This window comes from Spermophilus citellus (genome assembly GCF_964194105.1).
Source record: "Spermophilus citellus genome assembly, chromosome: 1".
NCBI lineage: Eukaryota > Metazoa > Chordata > Mammalia > Rodentia > Sciuridae > Spermophilus > Spermophilus citellus.
The window spans coordinates 129,441,967-129,454,326 of NC_138182.1; positions in this window are offsets into that span (position 1 = coordinate 129,441,967).

A 12,360-nucleotide genomic window follows, 5' to 3' on the forward strand; every position below is an offset into this window, starting at 1 on the left:
AAGGATTGCTAAGACCTTGTAAAAAGCCTATCCAAACACAGTGCTACTTAGTTGAGCTTTTGCTCAAGCATGGGTATCCTCCTTATCCCTGATCCCCTCAGTTCTATAGATGACCTGTCCACCTATTTTCTCTTGGAATGTGAAATGCACAGGAGAAGAACATTGAGAAGCAGAACTGCAATCTTTTCAGACACAGGAACTCTACAGTCAAGTACTCCAGCCTTCTCCCCAACTTCAGAGACTGCTTTCTCCCTGCTGATCTGGACTGGCTGTGCTGAATAAGCCTCCATCTCTGTGGTATAATGACAATAATGACAAAGTATCAAGCTAATAGATATATTCACAGGTAAGTACATACCTATATGCATGGAGATTGAACCCAGGGGTGCTAAACCACTGAGTTACATTCCTAGTCTTATTTATTTATTTGTCTGTCTATCTATCTATCTACCTACCTACCTACCTATCTATTTATTTTTGTTTTGAGACAAGGTTTTGCATAGTTGCTGAGGCTGGCCTCCAAATTACAATCCCTTTGCCTCAGACTTCTGAGTTGCTAAGATTACAGACGTGGGCCACTGTGTCCTGCAGCATCATTTTATTTTATATTTATTTCTATTTTAACCAATTTACTAAGAGTGGTTATAAGATCTCTCATTTGGGTATAAAACAACCCTGCACAAATGCTGTCAGTTAAGAAGCTTCAACTTTTATGTCATGCAAATTTCTACTCAAACTAGTATAAGAAAAAACAAAAAGTCAGTTCACCTAAGTGACAAGTCTACTTTCTTTGGGGTATGACTTGATCCTACTACTCAGATGCTTTTCCACAATCATTTCTACTTCCCTTCAACTTCATTGTCAGACTCACCCTCCAACACCCAACTCTGTGTTGATGGGGCTGTGTTGCCCAACTTACTGTTGCATTTCAGTGCCAGAGTGATGTTTCTATCCACTGTGGCCATGGAATTTTGGAGCACTGGTTGATTCACATATGGTAGAATATGAATCAACATATTCTACCTCTGAAGCACAATTTTAATGCTACTTAAACAAGGGCTGCACAGGAAAGCCATAGCCCTCTGAATTCTAGATGCTCATTCCAAACACAAAGGAATGCTAGCCAAAACATTGTTTTTCTGCAAAAGACTATAGGTGTATTTTAATCCACATCTTGAAAATAATAATAAAGCCATCACCAGAAACTTAGAAATAAGCTCAGTCTTTAATAATAAAATGATAAAATTTATTGAGTGTTTCACTGATATCCGAAATTGAGCTATATGCTCTATTTTCATAATTTTATTCAATTTTAAAACAGCTAATACCAAACAATCATTGCTATTAGCACCAATTAATGGCAAGGAAACTGATGCTTAGAATATTAAGCAAATTTCTGAAGCTGGGAGAGCCAAGTGGTGCAAGATTAAAGCCAAGATTTGAGCCAAACTAGTCAAACAGAAGAACATGGAAGTGAAACACAACCTTATCTGTGCAAAGTTCATCAGAGCCTAGACACAGAAAAGCTCATCTCACTGTTGGAGGCAGGCATCTCTTCTTTATTGAAGATCTGGTCACCAACCTGAAGAAATAATGTATTACTCGAAAGGAAAGCTATGGGAATGTGAGGTCAAGGACCACAGAGCAAGTACTTTCATGACCATCCAGCAACAGGGAACCCCTTAGCTAAGGAGCCTGGAGCACCCAGGCCATCCACAATGTGAAGGGGAGGAGTTAGGCTTTCTCTGCTCACACTGTTAAACTCTCCATTCCTTGAACTCTCTTGGGTCTGATTAAGTTTAGACCCTCTAAAGAATTTTCTGATAAGGACTTCTTTTCTACAGTTCTACCTATGAGGAGAAAGTAAGTTGGCCTAGGGCTTGAAATATTCCATATCCCAAGTGGTTATTTCCTCCACTAAATGATAACATGTCTGTGTGTGTTTATTCAGTACTCTCAAAGGAGCCACTGTCCACATGGTCAGTTTTCTGAGCCTCAAAGGCAAGTTTTATGACTGAGGCTGCCTGCTGGTCACTTCCTCTGTATCAGTATCTGTACTTCTGCAATAGTATTACTGTAATCAGTATTATTTAATTTTAATATATCTGGAAAGTAAAGCCCAAGAAGATAAAGACACTCATCTAATATAAACAGTTAATAAGGTGCAGACTTAGGATCAAAACTCCAGTTTCTGGTATTTCTACTACAGCACAAAGCCTGGGCTATATCTCTCCCCCTTTTCATAGGTTTTCAATGCTTAAAAGCATAGTTTTACAAATAAAATATTATATAACACTTTAAAATCATTTGAAGTTTTGTTTAGTGAAAATAATCCATCTTAATTTGTATCCTTTCTTTGAAGGCTACCATGACTAATTTGTAACTACATTTTATTTTGAAAGTTTTAGATTTATAGAAAAGTTATTCAGGTAGTATGGAGAGTCCTCATAGCCCACCACTACACACTTACCCCTAGTATTAACATCTTATATCAGCATGTTGTATTGATTACACTTGAGGAACCAACAATGATATTACTTTTAACTGAAGACCACAGTTTACATTAGGGTCCATTTTTGGTGTTGTATTGTCTATAGGTTTTACCAAATGCATACTATTACAATTCCTCAATCACAGTATTAAATGTATTAAATAGTTTCACTCTCAAAATCCCCTAGCCTGCTGGGCGTGATGGTGCATACCTGTAATCTCAGCTCAGGAGGCTGAGGCAGGAGGACTGCCAGTTCAAAGATAGCCTCAGCAAAGGTGAGGTGCTAAGTAACCCAGTGAGACTCTATCTCTAAATAAAATACCAAATAGGGCTGGGAATGTGGCTCAGCAGTCAAGTGCCCCTGAGTTCAATTCTCCATACCCATCCAAAAAAAATCCCCTACATTGCACCTATTCAATGATCTCTCCCCACCTGATAAATACTTATCTTTCTTATTCATCTATAGCTTGCCTTTTTTCAGAATGTTACATAGTTGGAATCATAAAGTATGTAGCTATTACAGAATGACTTCCTTCACTTAGCAACATGTATTAAGGGCTACTCATCTTGTGGTTTCATCAAGAAATCATGACTCATTTCTTTAGTTTTAAATTAACAAATAAAAGCCATAAGTATCTATTATGGACACCATTTTGTTTTGAAATATGCATGCATTGTGGACAATCTAAGTAGAGCTAATTAACAACAAGTGTAACCTTACATACAATTTTTATGATGAAGACACTTTAAATCTGTCTCTTACTGCTTTTCAAGAATACTATTAAGTATAATCACCAAGCTGAACAATAAATTTATTTGTCCTAGCAAACAGAAATAACAGAGCCTTTGGACAGAGCCTTTCCCCAAACCTCCATTTCCAGCATCCTGCACCAGCCCTTAGGAACCAGCTATTATGAATTCTACTTTTTCAGATGTAAGTCAGATCATGTGTGTGTTTTTACATCTTTTACTGAATTGTGTTCCATTGTATGATGTACCAGCTTCCTTATGTATTAAACTCTTGAGACACATTTTGGTTGCTCCCGATTTGGGGCAATTATGAATAAAGAGGCTATAAATATTAATATACAGGATGGACAAACATCTAAGAGTGTGATTGTTTTGTCATATTTTAATGTTAATGTTCAGCTTTGTAAGAACCTGTGGAGCTATCTTCAGAAGTGACTGGATCATTTTTCATTCCTACCAGCAATGAATGGGAGCTCCAATGCACCAAGTTCTTCAGCACTTGGTATCCTCAGTGTTTTAGATTTTAGCTGTTCCCATAGGTGTGTGGTGTTATCTCATTATTTTAATTTGCAGTTACATAATGATGTATTATACTGATTATCCTTTTGTATGTATGCATGCTTGCCATCTCCATATATTCTTTGATTAGATTTCTCATGGGATCCTTGACTCACTTTTGGGTTAGGTTGCTTAATTTTTAGTGTGCAGTTTTAAGAGTTCTTTGTATATTTTGGACACCAGCCCTTCATCAAACACGTGTTTTGCAAATATTTTCTCTCCATGTCTGGCTTGTCTTTTTGTTCTCCTAACACTGTCTTTCATAGAGCACAAGTTTGAAATTTTAATGAAGTCCAACTTGTCAATCTTTCCTCATCCATTGTACTGTAGTGACGTTGCAGGAAGCTCATTACCACCTAGTGGCACCTGGGTTTTCTCCTCTGTTACCTTGCATGAGTCACACATATGCTTTTGTGTCTTACATTTAGATGTATGATCCTTTTGAGTTAGTTTTTACAAAATATGTAAGGTCAATGTCTTCTCTCTTTCTCTTTCTCTCTCTCTCTCTCTCTCAAGTTGATCTAATATCATTTATTGACCAGCATATCCTTTCTGCAGAAATTTTTTTTTCTTTTCTGTCAAAGATCAGTTAGGTGGACATGGTTGCTCTTTTACTTTTTTGACAAAAAAATAAAAATGGGCCCTTTTTTGGTCATGTCACTGTGTAATTATCTATAATTATTTGAACCATGTACTGTGATACTATTGCTGAGAAAACTTATTCAAAGTTAATGTAAGCTCCATGAAAGCATTTCAAGTTAAAAATGAGCCACAATTGAACAATGACTGACAAAAACCATACTGGTCAAATCTTGCTAAGGTGAACAGTAACCTCCCTCTTCCATGTAAGGCTACCATGTCCTAGCCACACGTTGCTTTTTCACTGTTCCACATTTGTGTAAGCTAATAGTAGGAAACATCTTGGATATCAGGCACATAATGGTAATTCTGACTACTCATTACTGATGAACACTTAGAAGTTTGGTTGATAACATCAAAAGTGTTGCCTTGGAGAATCAAGATGTCACAAAGCCACTTGGAAAGATAGGAGAGAAGAAAGCTACAGCATGCAATCAGTGCAGGTGAGTAGGGCTTTGTTAGTGTTTCTTCCCCTCCTTCCCTTTCTGAGTCATTTGATTTCATTAGCATAACTAGCTCATGATGAAATGAATCCTGAGTTCTCAGGATATTATGGTTGCAGCTTTGATCAAGCTGTGTAAATCAGAACCCAGTAATTAAAATGCATATAGATAGGTAGATGCAGATGTTAAAAATTGTAGCTTCACAAACTCGGTATCATTTTTTAAACTAATAGGTTAACACCTGAAAGGACAGGTGACAGATGAGAGAGAAGAGACCCTAGTTGCACCATGTTGGTGGGGCCCAGGATCCTTTCCCTATCAAAAACACTCCTTTCTTCACGATGAACTTTTTACTCTATTAAAATTGAACTCATAGCCCTCTCTCTAATAACCTTTTGCTGGTGTTATTTTCTAAACTTTTTTTTTCAATTATCCTTTCCATAATTATTCGTCCTCAAGTCTCTCACATAGTTTGTAGAGCAAAATCTGTGTAGACAAACACACACACACACACTTGTTCACATATTATTAAGAATTTCAAGATGGCAAAAACAGAGCATTAAACAGAGTACAGGAACTTTTAAATGTGGGCTCTGTGCAACCACACAGCCCTTGTCGGTCCTAAGCAGTATCCAGGTTATATCATATTCTTTCCCACCACAGTCAACATTGATATCTCCTTTCTCTGATGCTTCCTGGCATTTTAGGACAATAAATCTCCTGCATGTAAACATTCCTCTACTTATGTTCTCCTGCATCCCCACAAAACACACCGTCCCCAAAAGTTTAAGTTGGGAATTTTGGAATTTATGATTTTAAGTTAAAAACTGGGCTGTTGTAAACATAATGCTCAGATTTTTACCACCTGAAAGACCCTGGTACTTCACCATTCTATTCACAGAGAGGGCAATGTGTCGAAGTGCTTTAGTGAATGATAGTTGTAATTTTCAGTCTATCTGTTGGGCCACTAGTGGTTACTTTAGAATGTGTAACAATTTAAAATTTTCCCCAGAAAGATTTATATGGACCTTCCTTAGATGCTTATTTGTGCTCAAAATGAAGTGGGCACCCAAGGTTTAGCTTAGTTCTTGACACCTTTTATTATTTATAAAAATCAGCATGTTCTATCTATTATGTAACTGCAATGTCTCCCATGGCAATTTATCTCAAAATGACATCATATTACTATCATTCGAATATCATTCATATAACCTCTGTGTAGAAAAAGTAGGTCCTGAGAGTTCTTCATGAATAAAGAGTGGCACTGCTATGTCTAGATAGCAAAGGGATGTGTGGGTAACATGGCATATGAAATGCCAATATTTATTCTTTTATTTATGCAACAACTATTTGTAGAGCACCTCCTAGCTACAAAGACTCCTTGGAATTCAGCAACAAAGAAGACTGGCATGGCTCCTGCCCTCAGGGAGCTCAAGTTCTGGTGCAAGAGATAGAGGGTTTTACATATTGTCCCACCGTTTCTAATATGGATGCATAAAACACTTTAAAAACTTACAATGTAAAAGATAATTACATAATAAGAATATAATTATTATAATGTTAATTATAATAACAATTATAATATTAATTCATATGACATGTAAGCTCTAGGTAATTATTTGCATCCTAATTTAAAGCATCTGAATTGATTTTGTTGAAATATTCATAGAACTGAAAGCTCAGGACTTCATAGGTTAATGGGCTAGTAAGTTCCACAAAGAAGACTTCTGAGAGCAAAGAGGACAAATGATAGGGTTCATGCTCATCTGAGAGACTAAAGGAGGTTTTGCAGTGCAGATAAATGTTAAGAATGACAGATGGGGCTGGGATTGTGGCTCAGTGGTGGAGCGCTCACCTAGTATGGGGAGAACCTGGGTTCTATCCTCAGCACCACATAAAAATAAAGGCATTGTGTTGTGACCATCTACACCTAAAAAATAAATATTAAAAAAAAGAATGACAGATGACCAGCTGGGTGAAACTGAGACCAGAGGAAGATCAAAGCTATGACTGTTCCCTTAGGCAGTCACTGGCCTGACATAGTAGGCACTCAGTGATGTGCCCACTGATGCAGGAGAACAGAAGGACCACACCCTGGCATTTGCCTAAAGTTCAAATTCTTTTTGACCCTACCCTAATTATAACAGTTTGACAATGAGCTTCTTAATAGGGGCCATGAGAGTATACTATTATTAGCTTCATATTTATTTGTTTCTTTGATGATTTCCAATGTATCTCTCCATATTGAAAATTAGTCCTGCCCTTGGAGAAGCAGAAAATATTTCATCCTGAAGGGACATTTTTTCTTTAATTTCCTCATAGAAATTAAACTGATTATCTACATAATTTCTGTGCCAGTTAATCATGTACTATTTTGTACACTTCTCCCACTGAAGTCCACAAATAGGTTGTTTATAAAGGTCATTCTTTATATTTGTACTTTTTAATATTTTTACCTATGCAAATTAGTTTTCTTCAGGGACAGGGGAGTATTTATTCTTTGTGTTTGTGAGATGTGTCTGTATAGCAAACACTGGACTTGAACTGAAAGGGAGAGGAAAACATATATTAAATTTCACTTCAAAGTGTTTTGAATAGGTTCAAGTGGGATTTATTACAGATATAAAATGCAAATAGCTTCATGTCACATTTCTCTTTTGGCTAACATCTCTACATTCAAGGAGTTTTTAATTTGCTTTTGAGTTTTGGAAGAAGCATGGTTTAGATCAGATTTCATCTCCCTCCCTCCTCCCAAAGTGTCCTTTCCAAGGGCATTGAATCCCATCACACTTAAAAATAACATGCTAAATTATTGTCATCATCATCTTTGACCCATTAGCAGTGTTTTTCCTTTGTTCCTTCCTTCCTTTCTTTTTGTACTGGGGATTGAACCCAGAGGCATTTTACCACTGAACCACATCTCCAGGCCCTTTTATTTTTTAGTTTGAGACAGGTCTTCACTGAGTTGTGGAGCCTGGCCTTGAACTTGCAATCCTCCTGCCTCCCCTTCCTGAGCCGCTGGGATGACAGGTGTGCGCCACTGCTCCTGGCTCACTTCTTTCTTCCTGATTCACGTCCTTCACTTGCCTCAGGACACCCTTCCATTCACTCCTCCAGTGTTTCACCATTCACTGGAGCTTCCTCTTCTCCAACCTTTAACGTGAAAACACTAAGGACTGTATATGCTTGGTTTTCTCCTCTTCTCTATCCACACTCACCCTGTGACCTCATCAGTCTCATGATGTTCACTCATGTGTATACTCCAGCCATCGCAAGATTTTCATCTTTAGCACAGATTTCTCGCCCAAATCTAAGCTCATCTCCAAATGCCTCTGTTTCTCCATTTGGATGGCCAATAGATGGCATTAACTCAACAGTATCCAAATCTAAAGTCCAGACCCTTGACAACCCAGACACTGTTCTCACCACACTGGTCCGGCTTCACCTTTCCAGCTACTGGATATAAAGATAGCAGAGCAGACTTGATTTACTATTTTATCACACCACACATCCAGTGTTGGGATGCCAGCTGGGCTTATTTTGAAAATACATTCTGAGATCCAGTTTAAAAAAAAAAGGATGTGGGGGAGCAAGAAGATAGAATTTATAAAAGCAGAAGAGCTAATGGCCCTTTAATATATGAAAAGATGTTCAATTTCGTTCGTAATAAGATAAATGAAAATTAAGACTACACCGAAATACTATTTCTCATATATCATCTTGGCAAAAGTTCAGACACTTGACAGCACATCCTGTTGTCAAGGCTATGAAAACTGGCATTCTTAGTTCTGTGACACTGAGTGCAAGTTATAGAGCCCCCATGGAAAGGGTGTCTACAGTGCTGAACAGTTATACATACATCTCCTCTTTAGCCCAACAATTCTACCCCTAGGAATTTACTCTAGATAGATAGATAGATCTAGAGTAGATCTTTCTCAGACACCAAACTATTCAGACATTTCTAACAGCCAAAAATGGAAAACAAACCAAATGCCCATCAGTGAGAAATTACTTGGATAAATTGGGGTGCATTTACACACAGTTTCAAAAAAAGAATTGTGAAAATATGCATGAATAATGTGTTTGTATATGAATAATGTGTTTATATATGTATATGTTGGGATATGATTTTAAACAACATGAAAAAAAGTGTGGAATCGTTTCTCTACTATGCTATTTTGTTTAAAGAAGAAAAATAATTTGCAAAACAAACAAACAAAACAAAACAAAAGCACTTGAAAAACAATACAAAGGCTGATTTTTAAAATGATCATTTATAGCAGTGTTCGGTAAACTATGTTCCAAAGGCTTAATACACTGTTCTGTATGCTTTGTATACAGTTTTTTTTCCCTCATTGCTATTTTTGTTTTGTTTTGTTATTGGGGATTGAATCCAGAGTTGCTTCTCTGAATTATATCCCTATCCCATTTTATTATTTTTTTATAGTGAAAGCATTTTTAAATTTTTTAAAATTTATTTTTTTTGTTCTTTTTAGATATACATGACAGTAGAGCATATTTTGACATGTTATACATACATGGAGTAAGACTTAGCCTAATTAGAAGCCCGTTCTTGTGATTGTACAAGGTATGGAATTTCACTGTTTATATATACATATATAAACACAATGGAGTATTACTCAGAATGAAATTATGACATTTTCTGGTAAATAGATGAAACTGAAGAGTATCATGCTAACTGAAATGAGCCAGTCCCCAAAAAACCAAAGGTCAAATGTTATCTCTGATTTGTGGATGCAACACACAGTAAGTAGGGCAGGCGGGGAAGAAGTTTCTTTTTAGTTTTTAGAGTTCCCATATCTCTAAGTTGCCCAGGTTGGCCTCTGACTTTCAGTCCTTCTGCCTCAGCCTACTGAGTTGATAGAATTACAGAAATGTAACACCATTTCCAGCATCTGTCTATATATTAACTGGAACTGTTTATTCCATATTGTTTAAGGTTACTGGCTCTTTATAATATCAGAGTGAAATAGAATACATGCAAATGTACATATATTCATACATGCGTATAGATTGGAGCAGATAGGAATCAGAGCAAGACTTCTCTACTTGTACTTATTAAAGTTCAACTTTGAACCTTGAAATGATTTATACATTCAGAGAGATAAAGAGTTAAAAAGCTAACCTTAAAATTACAGATGGAATCAAAATAATTCATGCAAACAGCAAATGGATAAAATCACCACAAAGAATAAAGAATGAATCCAGTGACCTCTGATGAGACATCCTTCTGACATCCCTAACAACAGGCCAATGTAGCTTTACCGTCCCCTTGATAGGCTGCATTGTCAAGTTCATGAAGTATCTTAACCTAAATCCAATGAAGCCATTAAAACCAACTTCTAATTCACATAAAACACAGGAAAAAGTTCAGTAATAGAAGAATTAATAATGACACCAATCTAATGTGAGTAGCTTTCTTCAAGACAAATGTTTCAAACTTTTAAAGAAAATATAATGGGAGTAAACAACCATGCAAGATTAAAAGAGATTTAATATTCAAGTGCAATGCATAAGCCTTGGGTTAGATGCTGACTTAGGATCACATTCACATACACATGACATATTGTAAAGGATATTTCTGTAATAATTTCCCAAATTTGAAAATGTTCTGGATATTACATGATATTGCAGAATACTTTCTTTTCAGATGCTCAAGATTGGCAACAGAAAGAGATATGTGTCTATCACATTCAAACACTACGTAAAGATCATTAAACATTACTAGATCTAGGTAATAAATGTTTATTATGCTGCTCCAAATTTTCTGTACACTTGAATTTCCTTAATACCTTTGAAAAGATTGAGTGTATCTGTATGTGTGCTTACCTCTGGAATCTGACCACTTCCATTCTCCTGTCAGTCTGTTACTGGATCATTCAGTCATCCTCTTCTTCCTCTACGATTCCTATATTCATCTCCTCTCTTGTTTCCCTGTCACTCAACTTGTCAACCAAAGTCTATTTTTTCAGAGAACCCCAAACCCCCTCCAAACAAAACCACAGCATATGAAATGCAAGCTCATGTTATTCCTTCATGAACATTTTTCAGTAACTCCCTCAAGTCACTGATTTAAAATCTACATTCTTTTTTTAATTAATTAATTTTAATTAGGTATATGACAGTAGAATGCATTTTGATTCATCGTACACAATTGCAGCACATCTTTTTATTTCTCTGGTTGTACACGATGTAGCGTTGCTCCATACATGCAGTCATACAAAATTCACATTCTTACCATGAGCTTCATGCAATATCTCTCTCCACCAATGACATCCCTCATCTATGTGATTTGTGGTCAGCCCTCCACATGCACAAGTCCTATATCTATAGATGTCTTAGTCAACTGTGATGAAAAATATGCAAAGAAATTGTATTTGTGCTATACAATCAACATTTCTGTTTCTTTTGTCTAATGATGTTACCTATAACATTCGTAACTTTAATATGTGGTATATAGTAGCGCCCTCCTCAAAAAGAATAATTGGAAAATGAATAAATATTGAGTTAGTGGATGTATTATCCAAGGTTGAAATTTCTCTTTTGGTAGCTTATGTGAGATGGTGCTTTTCTTTCAGGACTGATAGTAGCGGGTCAGTGACAGTAGAAAAATATTTTACATTGAAAGGCAGATGAACACAGGACAATTAAAATCAAAGGAGCCAGTGAATATACTATGCTTCTAATTATGCTAAAACCACTTTTTAAAAAGCTCCATTTCATTAGGAAGACATCTGTTTTACAAATAACAGAAATTGACTTTATGAAGACAATTGAGTGGCTTTGTATTGAACATTTTTTTTTTTTAATTCAAGGGCAAGAAGCAGCCTCAAACGTAATATAAATAGCCTTTAACTGCACATTTTCTAAGAGCTATGATCAGCTTTTAAATATACATTTTTTTTTTACTCTTTCTAAGTCAAAATAGTGTAAATACAAAATCGGTCAACAAAATCCACTTTAATGATAAAATGACATTATTAGACTGAAAAGTTCATAATTTCCCACTGGGGTAGAGTAGGCCAATTTCAAAGTGATGAAAATGTATGAAACATGAAACAAATCACTTCCTAATGAAGGCATGTTAACTTAAAGAAGTAGCCACACCTCTGTGGAATAACCTCCATCCAAGCATGTTTTTAGAACCAGAGGCTGCCTGTCAGCAGGCATTTCCTACCCTTCTAGCAACATAGAGTCCGGATTTCACAATCCAAAATCCTAGTTCACAGAATTCCACCAGAGTAATTTGAAACATAGAGCTTAGAGAGAAGATTATCAACATTTAAACTAACTTGTGAATGTTACAAAAGGCTGGAAGGTTTAGGTAGTGAGTGTTGACTAAAAACCAGAAACAGAAAGGGAAATGTGCTACATGATTGGAATCTCATGAAAATGGAAAGGCTAGCTGTAAAACTCAGAGTAGTCAGAGAGTAGAGTTTTGAATTTTAAGGTAGGAAA